Genomic DNA, 11,524 nt, shown 5'->3' on the forward strand with positions numbered 1-11,524 from the left:
AAGTAATCAGATATACTACGTATCTAGTGGTGGTTTTACAACAATATATCTCAGAGCAGATGGTCCCCAGGAGCCTCCGCTGGGAGGTACAACCTCAACAAGGGGAAACCGACTTGGACTCGTTCAAGTATTTTAATGATGCAGGTATCAGCTTTTTACGTGTCCTTCTCTCCAAGAAAAATAATAGACTCCTTTCTATAGATAGAGATCAAAGAGTTGAAGGACAAACTTTTGATACTTAAAGAACTCCCTGGAATACAATTCTCTCTCCTCTAATCTCTTGAGTCATCTCAAGAAAGAGGATGGAAACCAAAAATATAAAAAACAGAAGAAGTACTCCCAGAGATGTGGGGTGATTATACAAACAATATGGTTTTTGGTTGGCGAAAACGTTTTATCGTCATGCCTCCAATGGATGTGGCCTCTGGTAGTATGGAGATGACACCATCATCAGGTGCTCAGTTGATGCCAACAACTTCTAGCATACAAACTACTTCCAAATCTCTATCCACTCGTGGTCGTGAGACCCAGCGAGGAAGGGATAAACAACAAGATACTTGTCATGTATCTCAGCAAAGGGTACGACATTTTAGTCCTCAGACCCAAAAAAAAAATTCTCTAGAGGTAACTACAGGGGTAAAAGGGGGAGTAGAGGTAACTTCAGGGGGAATACACAATATATGGATACCCGTTCGTATAGAGATTATGATAATCAGCCTTATCATACCCCCCATAAGGAGACAAAGGACACGTTCTGATTCATATTATGAGAACAACCCTCATTACTATCATTCTCTCCCCCCCCCCACCTCTGAGAGATGTACGAGATTCGGAAAATAGGAGAGATAATTATGATTCCCCATATGCACATAATTCAAACACATATGAGAATCAGGGTTTTCACGAAGACCGACATGCCAGAAAAGAAGGTCCAGAACCAAGAGAGGGTGTCGAGGGGGGAGAAGAATACAGAGAAAAAAAAAAAGAGTATAGTAGGCCAAGGTGTCTTTAAGTACTCAAATACTCACTAAGGCAGAAATGTCAGTGTTGGACAAGGGCCTTTAAATATGCCCCTCCAAGAAAATTAAATAAATTCCATACCTTCATTGATATCCATAGATATGTACGTAAAATTAATATTCAAAGGTACCTGATTTCCAACCCACTGCGGACTGATTATCCTGCAGCTACTTCAGGTACCGTACATTCTGGATTAGCCAACCCTTCTCTCCTCCTGTCCCCATAGCCCCAGCAGTTAAAATTTTCAGGGATGCTTTGGACTGGGGGGGAGGGAAAATGTTGTGGTTATTTTCCTCACACCACCATGTTTACAACTGTTTACTTATGCTAACGGTACTATGTTATTATCATACATGCACTGTTGTTACTGATTATCACTGTGTTTTATGCTATCTGATGTGGCTATGTCTGCTCTGCCAGTCCTGATCCAGCTGCGGTTCATAATATGCACCCTCTACCCGCCATGAGTTCTCTAAAGTTCCTCACGTGGAATGTTAGAGGCTTGCACAATAAGATTAAACGCACAGCCGCCCTGACATTCCTTAACCTCCCTGGCGGTATGATTATTTCAGATTTTAGGTGCTGAAAGCAGTACAATTATTTTGCATGGAAATTTGGCGTTTTATATTGTAGGCCTGTAATTCTTAACAATAACGCACTTAAATCTGTCCAAACAAGAGTCTAGTAGATATCCCGGGTATGATAAAGTTTGAAACACAAAAACATAAATTATAACATAATAAATAAAAATAAATAATTAAAAAAAAAAAAAAAAATTAATAATAAAATAAATTTCCCCACGATTCACTATCGCTCAATTCTGCAAGTGTTCTAATTTACTATCGCTGTTTTCTAGCTGGTCTAAAGCCACTTTTGACGTAAAGGGACACTTTTTGGTTGCTATGGACAACCTCCAGTTTCCAGGCAGAAAGAACAGTATATATAATATAAAACTGCATGCAGGGCATAGGACAAAGCACTGGGGACAAAAGGGATGTGACATGATTTCATACAGTACTGTAATCTGTAAGATTACGGTACTGTATGTGTTATGATTTTTACAATTTTTTGAATTTGCCGCAAGGCTCCGCCCCGTGCATTGCGACGCTCGCAGGGAATGGAGCCTGGCAAGGAGAGGCTTCGGAGGAGGATAGAGCCCACGGACACTGCGGGGGACATCGCAGGATCCTGGGGACAAGGTAAGTAATGCTGCACCAGGATCCTGCAATGCGATCCCGAGTGTGGCTCGGGGTACCGCTAATGGGACTGAATTTTAACCCCGAGCCACACTCGAATACCGCCGGGGAGGTTAAATCCCAGCATGCTGACATCATCACCCTCGTTGAGACCCACGTCACGGGCCACTTACAATCCTCTCTCAAAAAACCTTGGATTGGTTGGGCATACCACGCCACCCACACCTCTTACTCCAGGGGTGTATCGGTCCTGATTGCTAAAAGAGTTCTGTTTGACCTAATACTGCTCCAGACGGACCGGCAGGGCAGATATGTGTTTATACACGCCACTATTAATGGAGCCCTTCTTTGTACTCGCTCCATTTCCAGTACATCCTTCCTGAGGACTGGTGCCCAGAACTGGACAGCATACTCTAGGTGCGGCCGGACCAGAGTCTTGTAGAGTGGGAGAATTATCGTTTTATCTCTGGAGTTGATCCCCTTTTTAATGCATGCCAATATTCTGTTTGCTTTGTTTGCAGCAGCTTGGCATTGCATGCCATCTACTAGGCCCCCCAGGTCCTTTTCCATCCTAGATTCCCCCAGAGGTTCTCCCCCCAGTGTATAGCTTGCATTCATATTTTTGCCATCCAAATGCATTATTTTACATTTTTCTACATTGAACCTCATCTGCCATGTAGGTGCCCACCCCATTAATTTGTTCAGATCTTTTTGCAAGGTTTCCACATCCTGCAGAGAAGTTATTGCCCTGCTTAGCTTAGTATCATCTGCAAATACAGAGATTGAACTGTTTATCCCATCCTCCCATCCCCAGGTCGTTTATGAGCAAATTAAATAGGATTGGTCCCAGCACAGAACCCTGGGGGACCCCACTACCCACCCCTGACCATTCCGAGTACTCCCCATTTATCACCACCCTCTGAACTCGCCCTTGTAGCCAGTTTTCAATCCATGCACTCACCCTATGGTCCATGCCAACGGACCTTATTTTGTACAGTAAACGTTTATGGGGAACTGTGTCAAATGCTTTTCCAAAATCCAGATACACCACGTCTACGTGCCTTCCTTTATCTAGATGGCAACTCACCTCCTCATAGAAGATTAGTAGATTGCTTTGGCAAGAACGATTCTTCATGAATCCATGCTGATTACTGCTAATGATACCGTTCTCATTACTAAAATCTTGTATATAGGCCCTTATCATCCCCTCCAAGAGTTTACATACTATTGATGTTAGGCTAACTGGTCTGTAATTCCCAGGGATGTATTTTGGGCCCTTTTTAAATATTGGTGCTACATTGGCTTTTTTCCAATCAGCTGGTACCATTCCAGTCAGTAGACTGTCTGTAAAAATTAGGAACAACGGTCTGGCAATCACTTGACTGAGTTCCCTAAGTACCCTCAGATGCAAGCCATCTGGTTCCGGTGATTTATTAATGTTAAGTTTCTCGAGTCTAATTTTAATTCTGTCCTCTGTTAACCATGGAGGTGCTTCCTGTGTTGTGTCATGAGGATAAACACTGCAGTTTTGGTTACTGAAGCCCCCCGATTCACTCGTGAAGACTGAGGAGAAGAATAAATTCAATACCTTCGCCATCTCCCCATCCTTTGTAACTAGATGTCCTTCCTCATTCTTTATGGGGCCAATATGGCCAGTCCTCCCTTTTTTACTGTTTACATACTTAAAGAATTTCTTGGGATTTTTTATGCTCTCCTCTGCTATGTGTCTTTCATGTTCTATCTTAGCTGTCCTAATTGCACCCTTACATTTCTTGTTGCATTCTTTATAAAGTCTGAATGCTGAGGATGATCCCTCAACCTTGTTTTTTTTTTTTTTTTTTTTTTTGAAGGCCTTCTCCTTAGATTGAATTCCCTAGATTGACTGATGCCCAACGTGAACTCTTAGAAGCTCCCATTACTAATGAAGATATCTCTGAGGCTATCTCCTGTCTGGCTACATCTAAGGCCCCAGGATCAGATGGCTTACCACTTGAATTTTATGCCACCTACTCTGAAATTTTAACCCCCAAACTTCATGATTTATACAAATCCAAATTTGATACGGGATTCCTCCCCCCCTCTATGAGAGAAGCCCAAATTGTGGTAATCCCTAAGCCTGGTAAGGACCCCAAATACCCAGAATCATATAGACCCATTTCCTTACTACAGGTTGACATTAAAATACTCGCCAAGATTCTAGCCTCCCGCCTTAACCAGGTCATTCTTTCCCTGATCAGACAGGCTTTATGCCAGGGAAGAACATCGCTATGAATATTCGCCGTCTATGAACATCCAGGGGTCCCATGATGAAGTCGGCTCAAGGGTCGTGGTGGCTCTAGACGCCGCCAAGGCCTTCGATTCTGTGGAGTGGAGCTATCTATGGGAGTGCCTTTCGAGATTTGGACTTGGCCCCAACTTTATTCTCTGGGTTCAGCTCCTGTATCAATCCCCGAAGGCCAAGGTGTTTGTAAATGGTTGGCTCTCCGATCAATTCCCGCTGGAGAGAGGGACCCGACAAGGCTGCCCCCTTTCCCCCATGCTGTACGCACTGGCTCTGGAACCGTTGGCCATCATGGTTTGTGCAGACACCAATATTCAAGGCCTCAAGGATGTACGCAGATGATACGCTCCTCTACTTGGCCGACTCGGGTCCCTCCCTCGTTGCAGCCCTCCACTCCATAGAGCATATTGGTAGCCACTCGGGCCTCAGCATAAATTGGTCTAAATCCCAGATCCTTCCGATTGACCATTTCCCTTCCTCACTCACATCCCCCCCCCCCCCGACTCTCCCCAGGGTCTCTGTAATTAAGTACCTCGGCGTGCAAGTTACTAGATCGCTTACAGACTACATACTCTTGAACATTGAACCCCTGTACACCCTGATCAAGACTAAGACACAAAATTGGGCTTGACTACCCCTGGGTGTCATGGGACGCATCAGTCTAGTCAAAATGATACTTCTCCCAAAGATACTCTATTTGGTGTGGCATGCTCCCCTGTATATACCACAAAAAAATTTCAAAACAATTGAATCTATTCTTAATTCGTTTATATGGGGACCTAGCAGACACAAATTATCTTGGAAAATATTTAAGAACCCAGTGATATTGGGAGGAGTTGCTCTTCCAGACTTTCAGGACTATTATCTTGCCTCCCAACTATCCCACCTCTATCATTTTGACAAGAACGAGCTACCTAGATACCAGCTACTACTCTGTGAACACCCTGATAACCCAGCTCATACCCCACTTCAGTCAGTCCTAAGGGCCCCATTGACAAGACATACCCCCCCAACATAAAGCAGGCATGTTGACACATCACCGGAGGGTGTGGCGGTTGGCACTACAAAAACTTGGGATTCCACAGGTTCATTCCCACACCCCCCTTTGGTTCAACACACGCCTACCTGAGCTGTTGTCTATCCCAGACCCCGCGGTTTGGATACGTAACGGGATCTTGTTTATACACCAGATCATGACGACTACGGGACTTAAAACATTCCAAACATTAAAAGACTAATTCTCACTTCCCAATCACCTCCTTTTCAGGTACTTACAACTCTGTCATGTTATACAAACTCAGTTTGCTGGCTCCAACCCGTCCCTGACAGTCCCCTCCATAGTTGACATGATCACAGGTGCTGAGCCAGCCAAACTAATCGCCACTCTTTATTCCGCCATCCGTCTTCCCAACTCCATAGCCCTGGCTTATAATGCTAAGACTAGATGGGAGGTGGAGGTTGGAATGGTTGAGGATGAGGATTGGGATGAGATCTTGGAAGGTGTGAAAAAAAGTTTCCCCTAAACTGTCAGACCGCCTAACACTGTTGTATATTATACATAGAACATATCTGACTCCTCAGAGGATAGCGCGTTTCAAACCCATGCATAATCCAGGATGCCGTCTATGCGACCACACCCCAGGCTCTTTCTGTCACCTTATATGGTCCTGCCCAATTATCCAAGCATACTGGATACAAGTGATACGCTTCCTGCACGATCAGATGGGCTCTCCTGCTACCCTAGACCCAAAGATGTGTCTGCTCGGTCTGCTACCTGACTTAGATGCTGACAAACCCCTCCGTACCTTTCTACATGAAACGCTTTTCTTGGCGAGAAAAGCGATAGCCCGAAATTGGATGCAGGCTCTACCCCCTACAATCCAGTATTGGAAAAAAGAAAGTAATGACACTCTCCCATATAAGAAGCTGATTTATGTGCATAGAGGATGCCCGCTTAAATACGAGCAGGTCTGGAACAGATGGTTGGATGGTGAAACATGTACTTGAAATGTTGATATCTTCCTCTCTCATTTTCTTCTCTCCTTTCCCCCTCTTCTCCCTTCTTCTTTATTGCGTACTGGCTTCATGTCCGGTGGATATTTCACCATATATTATGTAGATAACTTAATGTGCTCATGTATGTATTGCTGTTCTGGCCATGTTGGCTTATATTATTTTTTATGTACCAAGCATATATTTTCTTAATTAAGTTGGTTTTCCAAGAAAAAATTTTCAAGGATCTGGTCCTCGATGATCTCGCAAAACTACCCGAAAAACACATCCGCCGCCCACCTTTGTCAAAAGATGGACTGGAGTCTCTATGTGTAACGAGCCCCTGCTCGCTCGGTTCCACTCTCCCGACACTTCTCTGTGGCTATAGAATCAGACTGCAGATCGCAACATCTGATGGTTCGGTCATCCGATGCTCCAGGACTAGAACTACAGCTATGTGCCGTTCTAATCCAGTTGTGTAGCTCAGAACAAACACCAGGCAGGCTGTATCTAAGTTCAACCAGGAATCTCTTTTATTGAAAAATACAGGCTCTATACACTAAAAGTGGAGGTGCATGCCTCCGGCTCATATTACTCTAACAATACACCTGTAACCTAATTAACCTAATTAACATGGGCTAATTAACTAATCCCTTAAGACAGCCTAGATGACTCAGACATGACCTTTAGGCCAGACTGGCCGTCTTGTAGCTCAGAAAACCCAATCATCATTATCACAATAGCAGAGTTAATTAACACAAACAACAATGGGGATCTAATGACTCTTAGATCCCATACTAGAGACTTATTTACAATACACATTCTAGCAGGCAACAGACAGACAGGTGGCTGGAATTGACATCAGCGTCTTCTAACAGTATTTGTCCCAGCATTATGAATCAGCCACTATTTCTAATATGGCAAATCCAGGGTCCCCAGAGTCTGTGTGTCCTGGGGGACCAGGACCCGAATCCACAGTAATACCGCTTCAAGGGTCCCCAGGCATACAGCTCACAAAGAGCACCATTCCCCCAAATGCCAGGGCCCACAATCGATCGGCAAGAGGCTAGCATACAGTCCCCTCCAAAAGTCTCTCTCCTGGCTAGGTCTGTCACACTATGTGCACGCAAGAATCTGGTCGTCCGTCCGGCTGACAAGGGGGGTGGCATCGTTGTGTTAGATAAAAGCCAATATGAAGAAGAAATGTACCGGATCTTGAGCGAACCCGATACATATAGAGAACTTCCCAACAATCCCACCAATACATATAAAAGACTGCACCCAGAATCCCCACCATTTACTACTTACCTAAAATCCAGAAAAACCTAATGAAATTATGGAAGGGAGTCAGAATTTCACTTGGAATCACAGGGTATATGCGTCAAACTCCCATCTGGCACAATCGCAGCTACTTAGACCTTGCCAAGATCCCAAAACATCCAATTTGGGAGAGAGCGAGGATCAGATTTATATCTCAGATTGTAGTTGACTCTAGATTGAAGCCATACTCTCAACCAGTAATATAATTCCCTGAGCTTAAGGGCTATCACTTTCAATAGATTCAACTACAGCATGCTATAAGATCCCAGAATAAACACTCTAATTTGCACCTGGATAATTCCGAGTTTTTGAATTCTATATTTGTTGGACCCGAGAAGAAAGGGGCTATCTCAAGAATATATATCCATCTACTATCACATATACAGGCTCCTGACCTTTTACCATGTAGGGAAAAATGGGAAAGAGATATTGGCCCTATAGATGGAGAGCAATGGGCACAGATTTTGGAGGTGGGTCCTCTGGTGTCAGTATCTGCAGCATAGAGGCTATCCCATCTGTTCATATTGCATTGTGTATATCGCACGCCGATGCAGTTGCACAAATGTGGTAGAAGAGACACCCCTATATGTTCGAAGTGTCAAGCCCAACCTGGTTACCTTATTCATATGCTCTAGAGATGACCTAAATTGGTGAGGTATTGGAGTTCCATTGTAAACAAAATAAATAGTATTTTTCAGGTGCAGTTGGATGCGGACCCACTGATGTGCCTATTGGGGAGTCTAAATGAGGCCCTGTACACCCCATTGGTGTGCATCGCACTCACAAGGCTCCTATACATAGCTAGAAAATTGATTGGCCATATGTGGCTCTCAGCCACTGCACCTACAATGAAACAATGGATTCAACAGGTTAATACCACCCTTATTAGGGAAAAAAATACATACCAACATAGGAAATCACCAACTATATTCTATGGTATATGGCAATGCTGGCTGGCCTCACCAGACGTGGCACCGCCACAACTGGTACTAGATAGATTGCTGTTAGGACAGTAACTTTGGTGTGTGAACTCCTGGGAAATAAAAAGTCGGTGAAGGCTTGGTGGAGGGTGCTTACTGGAAAATGTATGCTCCTAATAATTTTGGTACCAACAGTGAGACTAAAGAGAGTTACTTGCTTGTATTTTATGTTAGGTTTTTATTTTTCCCTTTTCCTGCTCTTTCTTTTTGTGGTGCCCCCATCGGCTGGGGATGCACAGAAGGCACTGGGTATTATGCAAGGGTCTTTATGATATGGCGTTGACAGAATGGGAATGCACTTTCATGTATTTATAGATTGATTGAATTACATAATCTGTTTGGATTGTAACAAACATTGTTGTACATTGCGTGTATACTCGTGATAATATACCGTGTAGTGCCTTTTCATTAATAAAAACCTTTTTTGTTGATTTAAAAAAAAAAAAATCCACAAAAACCCAATGTGCCCTCCGGGCAGGCCTATTGTAAGTGGCATTAATTCCATCACCTCATGAGTGGGAAAATATATAGATTTTTATCTACAACCCATCGTCAGGCAAATGCCCTCTTTCTTGAAAGATACTAGTTCTACTATTAGACTCCTTGAAAACATTGAACTACAGGATGGTTATATTATGGCCACTGTTGACGTGCATCATTATACACCTGTATACCGCATGAAAAAGGTATAGAGGCTGTCAGACATTTTTTAGATCGAGAACAGTCTCTGGCCTCTTTTCAATGTGAGTATCTAATAGAACTTCTCGAATTCGCAACCAAACACAATTACTCTTGGTTCAATCAGCGCTACTACCTCCAACAACGATCGATCTGGCTCAGGTGCTCTCTCTATCTCAGGAGGCCACTACAGGAACTGATAAGGATATCCGTTCAGGATCAAAATTGAAGAAAAAATCTTCATCATTTCCACCCCCCAGCTCCAATCCTAATATTGCCACATTTCTACGCTTGGTCAATGGTGACATTGATATACTTCATGTAAAATCCCCCAAATTTACCAACATAAGCCCCTCTGAAAAGCTGGCCCTTAGGTCTTTGAGTGACAACACTTCTGTTGTAATTAAACCTGCGGACAAAGGGGGTAATATTGTCCTTATGGACAATTCCCAATATGTCACCATGTGCTCCAAAATCTTGAGAAACAAAGACTGGTATCGAAAAATAACCCCTGATATTATCCGGAAATTCAATCTAGAATACTACCAGTTAGTCGACCAGGCATACTTTAATAATATAATTATTAAAACTACTTGGGACTATATTAGAACACCCTTTCCCAAAGTACAGACCTTTTACTCTTTGCCTAAGGTCCACAAGGATGTATACAACCCCTCAGGTAGACCCATTATATCAGGCAAGGGGTCAATAAGCGAGAATGCCAGCCGCCTCATAGATGAGCACTTGAAACCATTTGTGGCTGGTTTACAGTCATATGTAAAAGATCCCATTTCTTGAGGATCATCGAAAATTTGGTGATTCCTCATGGGGCACACCTTGTCACCATTGATGTAGAGGCTCTCTACAGCTCCATCCCCCACCACAAGGGGGTGGCAGCTGTGAGACATACCATTTTTCAATGTAGTGATACAGATTGGGGATACAATGAATTTATCCTGTCGCTCCTTGAATACATTCTCCAACATAATGTTTTCACCTTCCATGGCTCCCACTACCTCCAGGTACAGGGGGTAGCGATGGGGACTTGTTGTGCCCCGTCCTACACCAACCTGTACCTGGGGGAGTGGGAGAACATGTTCTAAAATGATGAGACCTTGTCGATGTACACAGACCACCTCTTAGTGTGGTTTAGGTACATCGACGATGTTTTCACCATTTGGGATTGTCCCTTGGAACTATTGGACCAATGCCTGACGAGGATGAACCGCAATGAATTCAATCTTACCTTTACGATGTCTTCCGATACCAGTACCATTTCATTCCTTGATGTACAAGTCACCAGGAATGATGATGGTACACTCAGCAGCAGCCTGTACCGCAAATCCACTGCAGGCAATAACATCTTACATGCCTCCAGTTTCCACCCCGAGACCTTAATCAGGTCTATACCATACAGTCAATACCTAATGGTTAGACGCAACTGCACCGACGATGAGGTTTTTCGTTTTGAGGCTGGTAAATTGCGTGACAGACTGCTGTTGAGGAGTTACTCTAAAACCTCTTTGAAGAAAGCATTTCGATGGGCGACAACCCGCACCAGATACAACCTCCTCTATTCACAGCAGCCAAGAGTCGGACAGTTCTTTGCGAATAATAACAAAATACTGCAACCAACATTCCCAAATTCGCAAGATCATTTCTAAATATTGGCATACCCTCACAATAGACCCCAGTCTGAGGGGTTTATTGCCTGAGACACGCCAACTCAATTGTATCGAAATTGGTTAAAAGCGAATATAGGGGAGACACTGCAAATATAGAGGCACATATATGTGCGGTACCTGTGGTTACTGCAGATATATGGACACCAGCAAAAGTCCAGTTTTACCCAATGGCCAGACCTTTAAACCCCGACACTTTGCTAACTGTCAAACCTTCGGGGTTGTCTATCTCCTTAAATGTGACTGTGGGTGTTTTTACATCGGGAAGACGAAACTTCCCTTTTGGAAGAGAGCCAACCGTCACATCCACAGTATGCAGGTCTGCGATCCTGATCTGCCCCTCGGCAGACATACCACCTTGGTCCACCTGGGCTT

The sequence above is a fragment of the Aquarana catesbeiana genome, linkage group LG09 (assembly GCF_042186555.1).
Source record: "Aquarana catesbeiana isolate 2022-GZ linkage group LG09, ASM4218655v1, whole genome shotgun sequence".
NCBI lineage: Eukaryota > Metazoa > Chordata > Amphibia > Anura > Ranidae > Aquarana > Aquarana catesbeiana.